This window comes from Kogia breviceps, chromosome X (genome assembly GCF_026419965.1).
Source record: "Kogia breviceps isolate mKogBre1 chromosome X, mKogBre1 haplotype 1, whole genome shotgun sequence".
In the NCBI taxonomy this organism is placed as follows: Eukaryota; Metazoa; Chordata; class Mammalia; order Artiodactyla; family Physeteridae; genus Kogia; species Kogia breviceps.
This window is the reverse complement of record NC_081330.1, coordinates 10,889,238-10,905,160: the sequence shown is the minus strand read 5'-3', so window position 1 is coordinate 10,905,160 and position 15,923 is coordinate 10,889,238. Positions and strand designations below refer to the sequence as shown.

Sequence of the window (15,923 nt, the reverse complement as noted above, 5' to 3'; positions counted from 1 at the left end):
AAATCTCCTTTTTAAAATGAACTTTAGCACAGCGAGCTCAAAGGTCCCTTTGCAGATTCACAACAAGCCCCCGGAAGTTCCTGAGACACAGAGCAATTAAAATGGATCTCTTTTTGAGACCTCTATGTCTTACACTCTTAAAGTTCTGTGCAAACTTCATTTTGTAGGCCTAAAAGTAAGGGAGTCATATTGCATTGGAAAAATGGTTATTATATGTCTTAATCGAAAAATTTTTAAAGGTGGCTGGTGGCAGGTATTCTGCCAGTAATCAAACAGCCCTCCAAGGATTAAGCCTTAAGCATCTTCTGCCCAATTTATGCACCTTCCATCAGAAAATGGATCTTAACTCATATCCTGTTTTTGATAAACATTAATTAGACATTAACCTAGAAAAACTTGTGATGACCTCCTTAGAATTTTTTTCTTGAGAGGGGATAGTTTAGATGGCTCATGTTTGTTTAAAAAGACTATCCATGGAAGTTTCCTAAAATAACTGAATTTGTGGCAAATAGAAGCTTTCAAAAGCATTCATAAAGTAGAGCTAGAAATGTAGAAATGAGGGAGCCTAAGTTCAGAGGGCTTCGGCGAACAGAACACTTGGGTTTCAGCCCACCAGTGTGACCCTGAATAAATAAGCTAATGTTCAGACCCAGTTTCCTCATCTGAAAAATAGGGCAGAGAAGATCTGCTTATAACACTGCATTGTGCTGAGGGAGGATTAATTAAAATACTATACGGGGAAGTGCTTTGTAAATGGCAAACTACCATTCAAATGTAAAGAATTACTATTATAATCATCACCGTCCAAGGTCCTACAGCTTAAAGCCAACTAGTCAGTTTACCTAAATTAATACACACATCTTTCCCCATTAAGGTGTCAGGCGAACCACTTGGATCAAATGCTGTGCAAGTTAGGGATATAAAAACCACATATATTGTGGTTTGCGAGGCGGTGCAGCAGTGGACAAAGGGTGAATTAGAAACTGTGAAAAGCAGAGATGGCCTGTATTGTTACAACAAATCTCATTCAAACGCCATTGATTTTCAATCTACCAACATTTTGTATCTATGAAAACATGGTCTTCTTTTGACTGTTAGAAAAAGGACAGCTAAGCAAATATTTTCTGCAAATGAGGAAAATGTTTAGTCCACTCAGAGTTATAGCTGACTGAGTTAACAATTATTTGTAACAGCACTTTACGGGTAATGGTTTCCTCCATATCAGAGGTTGACAAACTTCTGTAAAGGCCCAGATAGTAAATATTTCTGGCTTTGCAGGTTGATTAGTCTCTGTTGCAATGACTCAAGTTTGCTTTTTTTAAAAACGATGAGATATTTATTTTTATTTATTTATTTTTGGCTGCGTTGCGTCTTCATCACTATGCGCGGGCTTTCTCTAGTTGTGGCGAGTGGGGGCTACTCTTCATCGCGGTGCGCAGGCCTCTCACTGTCGCGGCCTCTCTTGTTGCGGAGCACAGGCTCCAGATGCGCAGGCTCAGTAGTTGTGGCTCACAGGCCCAGTTGCTCCGCGGCATGTGGGATCTTCCCGGACCAGGGCTCGAACCCGTGTCCCCTGCATTGGCAGGCGGATTTTTAACCACTGCGCCACCAAGGAAACCCTCAAGTTTGCTTTTATAGCCTGAAAACAGCCTGAGACAGTAGGAAAATGAGTGGGTGTGGTCTAATTACAATAAAACTTTAATTATGCATACTGAAATTTGAAATTCATATAACTTTCACTGGCCACAGAATATTATTCTTCTTTTGATTCTTTTCTACCATTGAAAAATGTGAAAACCATTCTTAGCTCAAAAACCAGGCAATAATTGGCTGCAGGCCTGATTTGGCCCCCAGGGAGTAGTTTGTAGATGCCTGCATTAATACCCTTAACTACCTGATTTGACAATCTCCTCTAAATAAGTTTTTTACTGCTTTCCTAATAAATATTTCAAAGTGACCATTCTTTCTTGTGTATAAATTATTAAGAATCCTTGTGATATTTTTTGCCTACCTCTCCATGTAGACTTGCATCTTGTTTGTTGGACTATAGACAGAAGAATTCAAGCAGTGATTGCATTGTTCTTAGAGTTGCCAGAAAAAAACAGGGCACCCTGTTACATTTAAATTTCAGTTAAACAACGAAGAGTTTTTAAAGTATAAGTGTGTCCCACATATTGCATAGGACATACTTGCATTAAAAAATATTTGTTTATCTGAGGTTCAATTTGAACTGGGAGACCTGTGTTTTTATTTGCTAAATCTGGCATTGGTTCTTGTACTTATGGACTTTGTTACTTATCGACTAAGGCCTGAAAAATAACCAAAGATCTGAAGACAGGCCTTCGGAAGCAAAATATGTCTTTTGCGCTTTGGGGGAAATGTACACCTTAACCCGTTAAAACAACTGTGTGGTGTAAACAGCAGTTTTAGGCATCCATTTCTCCCGATGTATTTGTTTAGCATTCTTAGCTGCCAGTCTCACTTGGACAAGACATTTTAATTGCTTTGTAAGAAACCCAACCCACAGGCACTTGCAGAGAGCTTCAGAGAAATTCGAGGTCTTATAATAAAGGAGTTGAGTGGAAACAACAAATCCAGTCCCCCCCAGGCTGGTGTTCTAAGGGGCTAGGCTTACTTTAGGACAGTTCCGCCCAGAAACCCTTCCCGTCTCTAAACCAAATGTAAATTAGATAGCTAGGGGAAGCTGCAGCATAGCACAGGGAGTTCACCTCTGTACTTAAACTTTTTTTCATATCTCTTGATGGCGATTTCAAGGGTGCACAGGCAGCGATTGGTAGGGCTTGCTTTGACGGGTTTCTTTGTGTGCGTACTTGTAGGATGCACTACTAGTACTAAACGTTGACACATATTTCATTTGCTCGATGATTTTTCACGAAAGACATCGAAAGCTACATCTTACCCAAATCTGATGCTCGGGCCTGCTCTAAGGTTTGCCGCCCGCCCAAGCGACTGTTGCCGCTATGGAATTTCAGACCCTCGCGGAGTCTCTTATCACTTTGGCCTTGACCGAGTTAATCGAGTGCCTCTCGGCTGCAGCTGCTGGGGCCGAGTGGGGCGCGGGGTTGGGTGGGTCGAGGGTGTAGCTGAGGAAGTGTCCTGACACACCGCGAGCAGGTCGGAAGTGACAGCAAACGGTCCTCCCATCCCTGCGGAGGATGAGCCGTCCCTGCGCCGAGGGAGTGGGCCTCCCGTGGGGGCAGTTCTCTCCCGAGAGCAGCCGGTGGATAAAGGCTGCGCCGAAGGGCACTGCTTCAGAGCAGGCGCCCTGCCCAGACGAGACGCATCCTCCCCACGGGGAGCAGAGTGGGCCTGGGCGATTAGGAGGAGATCGTGGGGGGCTGGAGCAGCCAGAACAAGGTAAGCCGACGTCCTTTCGGTATTCTCCTTTAACCAAGCTGGTTTCCCTCGGGGGCTGCCACAAAGTAGCCGAGCGAGCGGAGCATCGTCGGCTCCCAGCCAGCCAGCCGGAGCCCTCCTCTTCGGCCACCTCCTCCTCATCCTGCCGCGGCCCAAGCTTCGGCTCCCAGGAGCCTCTCCGGGCTGCCTTTTCCCTGTCTCTAGCTGAACGCTCACACCCATCACCAGGGGATTTGAGTGAGGCACACAATTTAAGGGGGCAACGAGACACTCAGTAATGAAGATAAAAGTTTTAATGCACTACCTTTAAAATTCAAAGTTAAACGCAAAAAATTCCAAGATGAACAAGATATGAAAATATCACATAAAGACATGATCCGACCCTGACTTGGGCCTCACCCTAATCCCCGGCTTTGCAAATCAACTCTAAAGTGATTCCCTCCTCTCTCGTCGTCCCGAGTCCTGGACCTCTGTGGTACTTATTTATTTGATCTTCCGTTGCAATGAGTTGGGTTTTATTGTGTATGTGCCTCCTTGGCTCCGGGGAAGGGACTGTTGCTTCCCCGCCCCGGCTTTGCTCACGGAGGCGGCGGGGACGCTGTGGCGCTTGGAGGAGACGGAAGGTGAGTGCTTACATAATCGCCCCAGGTTGCAAAGCTCTGCATTGGAACCGCCGAAAAAAACCCCACGGAAGTAAGGCACAAAAGGAACCGGTGATCCCTTAATTAGGGCTTAGGAACCCATTCAGAACTGGGTTGAATATAAATACCTTAAAGGACCCACAAGTAGCAGGAAAGGGCTTTTGAAATGGTTTTGCGAAAGAAGGATGCCTCTGAACTTGGGGACGCCTCGTTCCACGCTGGCCTGTCATGAGCATTTCCTGGTGTTGCAATTCAGTCTGAAATTGCAACGATAAAAACACCTTTAATAAGGATCACACTCCATAATTTACAGTGCTTCTCCCCCTGTCTTCCCTCAGACACTCTGCTAGGCCAGAAACTCTGCTAGGCGCTGGCTAAAAGCGCCTTTTAATCGTCATTGTCCCCTGGAACCATTTTTATGCTGATCTTGTATTGTTCGCTGTCCTTAAGGTTAAGAGAGGGGACAAACGGCGCATCTAGCCCAGGTTTTGGAGATGACCTGGTTATATTCCGGATTGGGACGAGGCCGGCCACTAGGTCCACGATTGCCAGGTTCCTTAAAGGGTTCCTTAACTAAAAACTTTCTTTTGTCTTACGCAGGCCAGTGAAAATGAGGTAAAGAGGACGAGCAAATAAATGGAGGAGGAGATCAGGAGACTATTGTTTAAATTTATGTGCCTTTTCTTAAAAAAAAACTCTTTGGAAGCTTTGGGTATGGCTAGTCCTCCAAAAGATCAGGAAAAAAGGTGAAATTTGTTGGAGCACTTGCCGGATTCCTGCCCTGCTAAAGCGAATTTGCTTACCTTGAGGAGCTATTAACTCAACATTCTGCTTAACATAAAAGGGGAAAGAACTGGGCAAGTGTGGACATTGTGGGCCTTGTCGGGCAGAGCGCACCGCAGACCCCTGAGCTGTTGCATGCCTTCTCTCCCCGGCTTTAACTGTTCCTCTCTGTAGCCAGAGGAGGGCACTATTGCTACATAGAATCCATTTTGACTTTTGGGGAGGCGGGGTGGGGGAGGAAGAATTTTAAGAGCTGTAAAGAATGCTTGCATCCAGTAAAAAATATGCATGATTTTCCATGTAATTTTAATGGGGAAAATAGATTATTATTAAGAACTGATGGATGTCTATTTGATTAATGACCCATTGAACCAGAAAAGGGAAGTGAAGATGTTTCATACCTGTCTTTGTTATCAAGGATTAAAATAGCAAGAACATAATAGCTAAGTGATAATAAATCTCAGCACGATATCCCTAAATTATTTAGGACACAACTAGTTAGGACTTTTTCTCCTAGGAATGTGTGTGCTGAGACCTAGTAACAGGGAAGAATAGGTCTGATTTATCCTAAACACCTGCTCTTTTATTCATTGCAAACATAAACCCTTTCATTAATATTGGGACAGTTAAACGCAACTCCATCTCACCAAAGAAATCTGGCATCAGAGGCCCTCCATGATACGCCTCAACAGACTTTTCCAATTTTATTTTTGACACTCCACTTCAGCCACCCTCTGTTTCAGGCTCATCAAATCAAACCCCCATACTTCCCTAGCAGTTCCTGCCTCTGCCTTTGCCGCCCTCACCTCCCACTCACTTGCCCCTTCATGCACTGGAAATCCTACCCATTCTTCAAGGTCCAATTCAAATGCTGACCCTTTTGTGAGTGTTACATGTAGCTCTTACTCTCTCTAGTGGAGCATTTATGCAATAAAATGAGGACCTCTTCTGTTCCAGATACTGTCGAGGCATTCACAAATGATGAAAACGCGGGGGAAACGGAGGGCGCTACAGGAAATGTCATAAATGCTGTAATCAGAGTAAGCATGGGAGGGAGGGTCTGAGAGCTTCCATCAGTGCTTCCGAGGCGGCCAGAGGGGGCAGGGGAAGCTTCCTGCAAGAGATGGTACTTGAACTAGCATTAAAGGTTAAGGAAATCTGGATGATTGAAATAGCCCCTTAACTGGCTGACTTGTAGATTACAGCGGAGGAAGGGAAGAGGTAGTTTAAGATAGGACTGGGAAAGTAGGCAGGTGCCATCGTACGGAGGGAGTTGGACTTTATTCAGTAAGGCATGGGGACTTCTTTCATGGGAGTGATTTAAGGTGGAGGAAGTACTGGATCAGACCCTATTTAGAAAGGTTGCTCTGGAGGCAGTGTCGTCGACAGGGTTGAATGGCAGGCAGACCTAGGAATTTACGCCACTCTTCAGATGGAATGAGAAGGGCCTGTATCTAAGTACGAGTGGACATGGGAATTCCCGGGCGGTCCAGTGTTAGGACTTGGAGCTTTCACTGCGGTGGCCCGGGTTCAATCCCTGGTTGGGGAACTAGATCCTGCAAGCCGCACAGATTAGGCCCCCATAAAACATTGTTTGCAACTCTTTTGGAATGTGTGGCTTTCTACCTTATATTGTGTTCTATTTATCTTCCCTAGGAGACTAAGTTCCTTGAGATAAAGGTTTTTAAATTCATGTCTTTATTCCTCATATCACATGGCCTTGTACATGATAAGCTCTTTGTCAGTATAAGTTGACCTAGGAGAAGGAATGAATGGCTGAAATTTTTGATCATGAGGATCTACTTTTTTTTTTTTTTTTTTCGGTACGTGGGCCTCTCACCGCTGTGGCCTCTCCCGTTGCGGAGCACAGGCTCCGGACACGCAGGCTCAGCGGCCATGGCTCACGGGCCCAGCCGCTCCATGGCATGTGGGATCCTCCCGGACCGGGGCACGAACCCGTGTCCCCTGCATCGGCAGGCGGACTCTCAACCACTGTGCCACCAGGGAAGCCTGAGGCAACTGCTTTTGAAGTGCTCTATTATTGCCCTTTGGTCTCGAAAGTCAGTTGGATGACATCTTTGTTTAACATATTAGTAAATTCATTGTGGGTAGTTTATAAATTTTGAAAAAATAAGATTTCTCATGGAAACCTCACCATTGGTTACCATTTATGGGTACATACTTTAGAATGTTAAATGATTCTGACGGCCTGTACTTTTTGAGCTCACCACTTGAGTGTGTGTGTGTTTTAAGATTTTTGAAGGAGGAGGATGATAGCTCTGCACAGCTTTTATAAAAGCAAACTCCTTAAACCCAAATGTCCTTTCATAACAAAAGCTGCAGTGAACTCAATCTTCTTTGTCCATACAAATCCTCACAGGGTGTGGCGTTTTAAAAAATTCTTTGTTCTTGGTTAAAATGCTGACAGAAAAGCATCCTGAGATCCTTTTGCCCTTTTGGGCACTTGAGCAGGGTGAGTCCCAGCTCATGACTACAGAGCTCAACCAGCCAGGCTCTATTTCTCCTCACAGAGGATGCCAGGCATTCTCGGACTCAGGAGGGCTAGAAGCATGAGGTTACACTCTCTAGCTAAAGGTACTTTGGAAAAAGACCTTGAGAAGAGGTGCACTTGATTATTCCATTATTTATTAGCATCCTAACAGCTTCAAGTCTCCTTACAGCTTGCAGAAGTGAAAGCTAACATGGGAAGTTTATTTCAGAGTCTTTATTCCTCACATGAACTGGGCTCCAGCATCTTGCAAAAGTGACATATCTTTAGCAAAGTCAGAGAACACACGATTAAACTCTGGCCCAAAGTGAGTTTTATGGGTAGAAGTATAGCTACCATTGGAAAGTTGGTTGAATGAAGTTTTACTCAGTGATGTAATTAAACACAGAGTAATATCATTCTCCCTACCTGGAGTTATCAGTTTTAAAGCTCCTACTTCCTCCTTATTTCCTTTCATAAATCTCTATCTCTTGAATGGTATAGAAAACAGTTATTAATATTATGAAGTTGAATTATCCCCAGGTTCAGTTCAAATAATCAAGTTTCTAATAAAATTGCTATAAACCTTCCGTTCAAATTTGGTAGAGAAAAAGAAAAGACTTGGAAATTGAGTCTCTTACCTTCAAAATGATATTGGGATTCAGCTTCATAATGCCTTAGTATTTAATTTATTGACTAAAACTAAAGGAAAATATTTCATTTAAAGTGATTTCCCTCCAGTGATCAGTTAGTCTTTAGTTGTAACTCTTCATCTTGTATTTAACCTGAAAAGCCACTGATGGATATGGGATAGTGCCTAAAACATAGCCATGAAACATGAGATTAATACTTCATGCACATATGTGTTTGCACACATACACTTTTTATTATGAGAATTTTCAAACCTATAGAGAAATAGAATAGTGCAATGAATGCCTACCTACCAACTACCTGGATTTAACAATTAGCATTTTTCCATAAAACAAAACTGATTACATAACATGTGTGTTTACTTCAGCTCCCCCGCCAAAGTGAATATTTGCCTATATTACTACAGTTCCATTATTATACCTAATAGAGTCAATAGTAATCACCTAATCTCATCTAACAACCAACTCATATTCAGGTTTCTCCTGTTGTGCCACCAGAAGATCAGAGATCTGAGAACTTGGTACTGTCACTCAGTTGATAAAAGTTAGCAGTATAGATTGGTAGCAGAATGGAACTTAAGCCAGCAAAATGTATAGTCATTATTTATTCATTTGGAAACATCACCCTCCTCAAGCTACGCTGACCTCCAGACAAACTGAGTATCAACTGCAATCAACTTGAGCCCCAACTTGGTCACCTTGGAGCTCTGACTCTACCAGAAGCTCCGTGACTCTAGTACAGAGGAGAAATGCCATTGCTAGAGGCCTTCAGACACTCTTGTAGATGGATAGTCAATTATTCCAACACCAATTATTGAGTAGTCCATCCCTTCCTCCACAGCTTAAAATAATACCACAGTACTATGAAAACAATGAAAGAAAATATGTGAAAAATAGAAATGTATTTTTGTATGTATTTTTATTTTTATATGTCTTTTTATCCTCTTAGGGAAGGGAAGGTTTTTCAAAGCAAGGCATGAAACGTTTGACTACATAAATATTTGAAACATCTTTATGGCAAAAGACAAAATAAAATTAAAGAGTAAATGACAGGCTTTGAGAAAATGTTTGCAATATAGAATTACAAATAAGGGTTCCTTAATATGCTAATAGTGCCTACAAATCAGTAAGAAAAACATTAGAAACTGGGCAAAGGATATGAACAGACAAGTTAAAGATGAAATAGAAATGGCTTACCATATGGAAAGATGATTAAAGAAATGAAAATTAAAACAAAAATGAGATACCTTGTTATTCACCTTCTGCTTGGCACAAATTGCAGAAGCTGATAGTATTTCATGTTGGTGAACACATGCGGGAAAAGGACTCTCATCCACTCTTAGTGAGCATGCAAATTGGTACAGCCTTTGAAAGGGCAATTTGGCATATATTATTATTATTATTCCACATTTCTGTTCTCCTCACTAGCTTATTACCCACTTGTGCAGACTGCTTCTGTTCCTGACTTCATTTCCTATTTTTGTGTCTGTTTTTTCCTAGATGGTGATACTTGTTCTCATCTCAGCCTGGTAGCCTGACCTTGACTCCTGAGCTCTGTGGTGCCTTCACAGCTACAAGTCATTCTCATACGAAATTTGAGTTTACCTAGTCTGCACCTTTGAGAGTTTTGTAACAATATGCAAATTCAAGTTAGCATCATGTTGTCTTGCTGACTATCTCATGTGACAAGACCAGCATTTGGGTTGCTTGCCTGTACCCTGGTTCTTCTGCCTATCGTTCCCTCTCCGGCCGTCAATCCCACACATGTGTAGTCATGCAAAACCTCTTTTGCCCTTTTTATGTGTCTTGTGAATGTCATCATTTGCTCCTTATAGTGTTGTGTATTGCTCAGTGATAGAAAACTTTCCGTAAATGTACACTTGTGTAAGTTTGGGTGAGAATGGCATCCAAGCAAAAAACCAAAGAGGTAAATGATAGAAATGCAAGAAGAGTGAAGAGGTTAAGAAAGGTGGTGTCTATAGCAAACAAAATGAGAATTCTTGAAACGCTTGATAATGGTGAAACCAAGACCTCTGTAGGGCATTTTTGTGTGTGTGTTAATGAATCAGTAAAGAAAAATGAGAAAGCTGTTAGGGCCAGTGCGTCAAGGGGCACGCCAGAATCACTGAGAAAATCAGACATAACTTGAAATGCCGAAATAGAGAAAATGGAAAGAGATTTGCATTTGTGGCTTCTAAAACATAGAGGCCTGAATAAGCCTCTTTCCATGTGTATAATCTGGCAGTGAGCATCACAAAAATGCAAGTTTAAATTTTGATCTGGATGGAAAATTATAACATTTATCGTAATGGGTGGTTGGATAGGTTTAAGAACCGCTATGGTCTGTATGAAAAGAAGTGGCTGGCAGAGGAAGCAGATCATGAAGCCGCTGCAGAATATCCTGAAGAAACGGAGAGAGAAAAATGGCTATTTGCCTGAACAGGTCTTCAATGCTGATGAAATGGTCTTGTTCTGGAAGCGCATGCCTACTTGCACATCTATTGCAAAGGATGAGAAAAGGACCAGAGACTTCAAGCCTGGGAAAGAGAAGCTCTAAGTTCTTTGTTCCAATGCTTCTGGTGACTTTCTGACTAAACCCATGTTGCTTCACAGATTCCGAAATTCTTGCCCTCTTAAAAGAAAATGCCAGAAACACTTTTCTGTGTACCTGAAAGGAACCATAAAATATGGATCACTGAGAAACTCTTTTTGGACTGGTTTTTGAAGTGTTTTGTTCCTGAGGTCAAACAATATTTCAACCCAAAACATCTTGAATTCAAAGTGTTGCTGATTTTGGACACGGCTCCCAGTGACAAAAGCGTGATAGTAAATGCTGATCTTTGTGTTGAAGTCGTCTCCATTCCCCCCAGTATGACTCCACTCCTTCAATCCAGGCACTTGTGAGTATATTTGACTACCTGGCAGATCTTATGAGAGAGACATCAGAAATTACTCTGAAAGTAGCTTGGCAAAATTTCTCCGTTTGTAACGCTTTAACTGTGGTAGAAGAATCAGTGAGAGAAATAAAACAATCAAACCTTAATGGAGCCTGGAAGAAACTTTGGAATGAGGTTGTAACTGATTCTGAAAGGTTCCTTCCAGTTGCAGAAAATATTGAAAATGTTGTAGTATCTGCAAAACGTTTTGGTGGTGAAGGATTTGAAGACAGTGAATTAAGTGACATTGCTGAACTGTAGACTCTCACCCTCAGAAGACAGTTGAGAAATATTTCAGAGATGTGATCACATCCAAAGTTGATGAAAGAGGTCAGTATAGGTTAACTTCCAGAACTGGAAGAAGGTTGAAGCACCCCCTCTGCAAATCAAATTGCCGTGATGATTCAGAGGAAAGAGATCCTTCGGTGGAATATTTATTGACCTTCAGGCAAGGCTTAAATGATTACCCATAACCCTATAGAGCAGTAATAAGAAACCTTCAAACAAAGGCCAGTAAGCGTTTTCTCTCTGCTTGCTTCAATAGGGAGAAGAGGCTGGACCATCGGGCTGTGTCATGCAAACCCATTCTACAAACAGCAGGCAGAAAGACCTCACACAGATAGTTGAACCTCGGGATTCAGACTGACAGCTCTGATGATGTGATGACCCACGTGCTGAAGGATGAAAGTGGAGCGGGAGACTGAGCTTACTCATATTCAGACAAAATTCTGTTTTTTCCATTCTTCCCCTGTCACTACTGTGATGATCAGCATTTTCATTGATGCATGATATTCCTCACCTTGAGCTCAGAGAGAAATAGAAATTAATTGCCCAACAATCGCTATTGCTAATGTAAAATTAGTGAAATACCACCAAGAGTCACTTTACTTAGTGTTTTATTTCAGTGAACAAACCAATTGTCTGGGCTTTCATAATACTCTCTTCTCTCCCCCAATTTCCCCCCAAACCTTATATATTCCTCCAACACAAATTCCCCTACAATGAGGGTTTCAGGAACTCACCTCTAAGACCTAGCGAGGGGGTACTCAACTTGATTGGAAAATTTTGTATTCTTGATCCTGAAATTTATTTTAATTCTGTTTAAGCCTGACTTGCTATCTCAACCGAAAGGACACAAATCTTCTCCTTCTAATTAGTTTGGTATAAGTTAATTTGTTTTGCAGCAATTGTTTAAGGTCCTGAAAGGCAGTACATTTATAATGGATTCCTGGATTTACTTTGGCACCTAATCAAGGAGGAGAAGCTGCTAGAGTTCATTTCCATCCATCTTCTCTGTTCTCATATCTGCTCTTCCCAGTGATTTGAATGGTTGAATATCCTCGTCCCTAAAGATGTTGGAAATCCAGTAATGTCCCTCCCAGCCAGGAGGTCTGAAAGATAGGCTACCTTTATCTGAGTTTGAAGTGATCAGAGAACAGGGAAAATATACAAAAGTTAAAAGGCTTACTTGCATAGTTACAGTTGAGATGACAGACATTCCTCAACATGTTCACAAGAGGCAGATGAGAGTTGAAAACCCACTATAGGGTGATAGAGATCTAGTGACTTGCCACCGTGCCGTAGGAGCTTACGCTCTTCTGTAAGCCACGGTGCTTTTCAACACTGACTGCCCATCAAAATCATTATGGGGAGCTTCAAAAAACACAGATTTCTGGGACCTGCCCCTGGACATGCTGAGTGAGAGGTGAGGCCAGCAGTTGTTTATTTTGAAAGCTTCTCAAATGATTTTTTAATATAGTCATGGTTGCAAACCACTGCTCTAAGTTTACACATAATTATGATAGAAAATGTAATACAAATGATAGTGGGCCCAGGGGCTAGGAAAACTTGATTCCAACCTTCTTCTCTGCCACTAGCTCAATGGATGGTCTTATTCAAATCACCCTACTCTTCCCTTATCTGTCAAAGGAGAGAATAGGACCACTTGGTCTCTGATGTCCTTCTATCTCTGACATTCTTACCTTGAGAGAACGGTGCATCAGCCTCATTGGTTGGTTTTGAGACTACCCAACCCCTTTCACAGAGACCAAGGTAAGTAGTAATATTACTGTCTTATACTGTTATTTTTAAAATTGTTCTTGTGGTTCAAGCTTTATCATGTTTTAGTCCCTCTCAGAAAAGAGCGTTAGGCATAGATGCCATAGAAAAAAGGGAAACCAATATAACATCAACTCTCTGAGAGGAAAGATAGAGAGTACCTTCTGTGAGTTTTTCAATGTGATAATTGCTCTTTTTCCTCTGAGTTATAGGTTTGCATTATGTATATAATGCATAGATATTGTGAGTAAAGCACTTTAACATTTTGTATTATTTACATAAACCAAAGCAGAGAAATCTGTGTTAACTGTTTCAAGGTTCCATGGATGATCGGTGTACTCTTAATCATACCTAGAGGTAAAATATTTTTAAGTTAATGATTATTTTACCAGCATAATCAGTAGTTCCATATGCTTTTTTTTTTGCTGTACGCGGGCCTCTCACTGTTGTGGCCTCTCCCGTTGCGGAGCACAGGCTCCGGACGCGCAGGCTCAGCGGCCATGGCTCATGGGCCCAGCCGCTGCGCGGCACGTGGGATCTTCCCGGATCGGGGCACGAACCTGTATCCCCTGCATCGGCAGGCGGACTCTCAACCACTGCACCACCAGGGAAGCCCCCATATGCTTTTAAAGAACGTAGTTTCTTGATAATTTTACCATTTATTGAGATTATTGTGTTGGCAATTTTTTTTGTCTTAATTTGACCAGAATTAGACAAATCAAATTTTGAGTTGAATAGCATCCATCGGGACCAGTTAGTATAAAATAATACAACGGGAAACTGACTATTGTATGATTCTGATTGTGGTAGGAATGCCTAGACTTTGGCTTGATATATGGAAACATTTGTCTAGGTCCCAGGCCATTTGAAATAAAATATTGGGATAGATCTAATTCTTGCTTAAGGCAATATCCAGTTAAAATAATCTAAAAAGTATCATTGATGAGGGTAAAAGAACATTTTAATATGGTTCAGTTTAACAAGTCAGCAGAACTTATAGGAGGATGTGAAAGTTGGTATAGGCTAAGTGGTAGAAATAGAAGTTAATGACAACAGTGCCATGTACATGGGTGTTTCTTTTTTTTTTTTTTTTTTTCTTTGCGGTACGCGGGCCTCTCACTGTTGTGGCCTCTCCCGTTGCGGAGCACAGGCTCCGGACGCGCAGGCCTAGCGGCCACGGCTCACGGGCTTAGTTGCTCCGCGGCATGTGGGATCTTCCCGGACCAGGGCACGAACCCGTGTCTCCTGCATCGGCAGGCGGATTCTCAACCACTGCGCCACCAGGGAAGCCTCTTTTTTCTTTTTTAAGTTAAGAATAGTCCCTAAAATTGAAACATTGAAATTTCTTTTAGTATATTTTATACACAGTTTGAGCGGAAAGAATCTTTCTGTTGTCAAATGGTTCAGGTCAATTCTTGTGGTCAATATCATGAAATGCATGGTAATTTCCTTCTTTACAGATATTTAACAACTGACAAAAAGAAAAAAAGAAAGAAAAAAGGGGTAGAGAGAAAGGACAGTCCAGGTTGCTGAAATTTGTAGAAAATATTAGAAAACTGGCATTACATTAAAAAAGAGCTTTTTGTTTACTTAAAATCTTTTAAGATCAAAATGCAGAGAAGGCTCTTTAAACTACACATTTGGATTACATAGCTGCCGGCACCTGAATGCTAATAAAGGGCTTCTACAGTGTGTATAGTCTAAGAGTGTGGGGGTCATATTTGTGCTGTGAAATACATTACTCACTGAACTTTGCATAGTTTTTATTACATTTTAATGGCCTTTGATGTCAGTTTGTTATGGTTGTTTTTCTAATAATTCAGAAATAAATATGATGTGCTATGAACAGAATGTATATGTTCTTGGGAACCATAAAATCAAGTAGAAATAGATGAAAGGATTAATAGTACATTTCATTAGCATGTATAACAAATATTGAGAAATTAAATATGAATCTAGTGTGCTTGAGACACTGCACTTCATTTTTCTTGCATTACTACATAAAGCCAAAGATATAATTAACCTATCATTGCAGACACCCAGAGTTGGCTTTTGATTAACTGGCCCTGGTATGATAAGTGCCCTAATGACAGGAACATGGTAGTTAGAGTTAGGGCTTTGCCGATGGCTTCTTGTCTGCCCTGGGCTGGGGACTCCCTCTCTTTGGGTGAATGGTGCTTAGTCCTGGCAGGATAACCCTTGGCCTATTGGGGTGTGAGAAGTCAGCATGGGCCTAGGCTTCGGAATCAGACAGATCTGCCTGCTTTCAATCCTGTCTCTCCCTGCCAATTACCAGCTATGTAACTGTGGCCATGTTTTTAAACCATTTCAAACTTGGGTTTCTAATCTGTAAAACAGGGTCGAAAATACTTGCATTATAGGATAGCTATGAGATTGTATGAAATGTTTAGTACAGTGCCTGGCACATAATAAGCGCTCAATAAATTGTTGCTATTATTATTATTATAACATGAATAATCATTATAGAACTAGAATATGATCGTTTACTCTTTGCCAAATTTTACCATTTTGATATTTTATCTAATTTCCCTCAAAATAAGTTATGCATGATGGTTTCAAGAAGAGAGAATGACTAAAAATTGATGTTAAATATTTTTCTTTGTTTGCTTATGAGAGATACCTGAAACAATAATTCCTCCGTCCCTGTTACACCTTGACCTACAGAGATTCTATATACTATATTTATAATGTGCTTATTTATTTAAATAGTGATTAGAAGTAATGACTTTTCTCACATGGATGTATTCCTATTCTTTAGAAACTAATTCATCCACTTGATCCCACTTTTAAGATAATTACATCACTCTGTGATATAGGAGCCAAAGATAAAGCTATATAGGATCTACTTTGCTTAAACCACAAAGTATTAGCTCAGCTGCCTTTGAGAAAAATTAGATGTCTAAGTAATCTTACTCGGTGAGAACAAGACAATTCCTTATAACTAGCTTCTGAACTTCCTTGTATTTCA

The 15,923-nt window shown here is 41.4% G+C and overlaps 1 long non-coding RNA gene across 1 annotated transcript in view; it reads left to right on the top strand.

Moving 5' to 3' along the window:
• The window catches only part of LOC136793409 (uncharacterized), a 53,240-nt gene extending 38,830 nt beyond the window's left edge, over nt 1–14,410 (top strand). Inside the window, exons 5-7 of the long non-coding RNA XR_010838627.1 lie at nt 9,441–11,324; nt 11,421–14,004; nt 14,219–14,410. This is a non-coding gene — a long non-coding RNA (uncharacterized lncRNA). The remainder of the gene's footprint in view (nt 1–9,440; nt 11,325–11,420; nt 14,005–14,218) is intronic.
• The last annotated feature ends 1,513 nt before the right edge of the window (nt 14,411–15,923 follow it).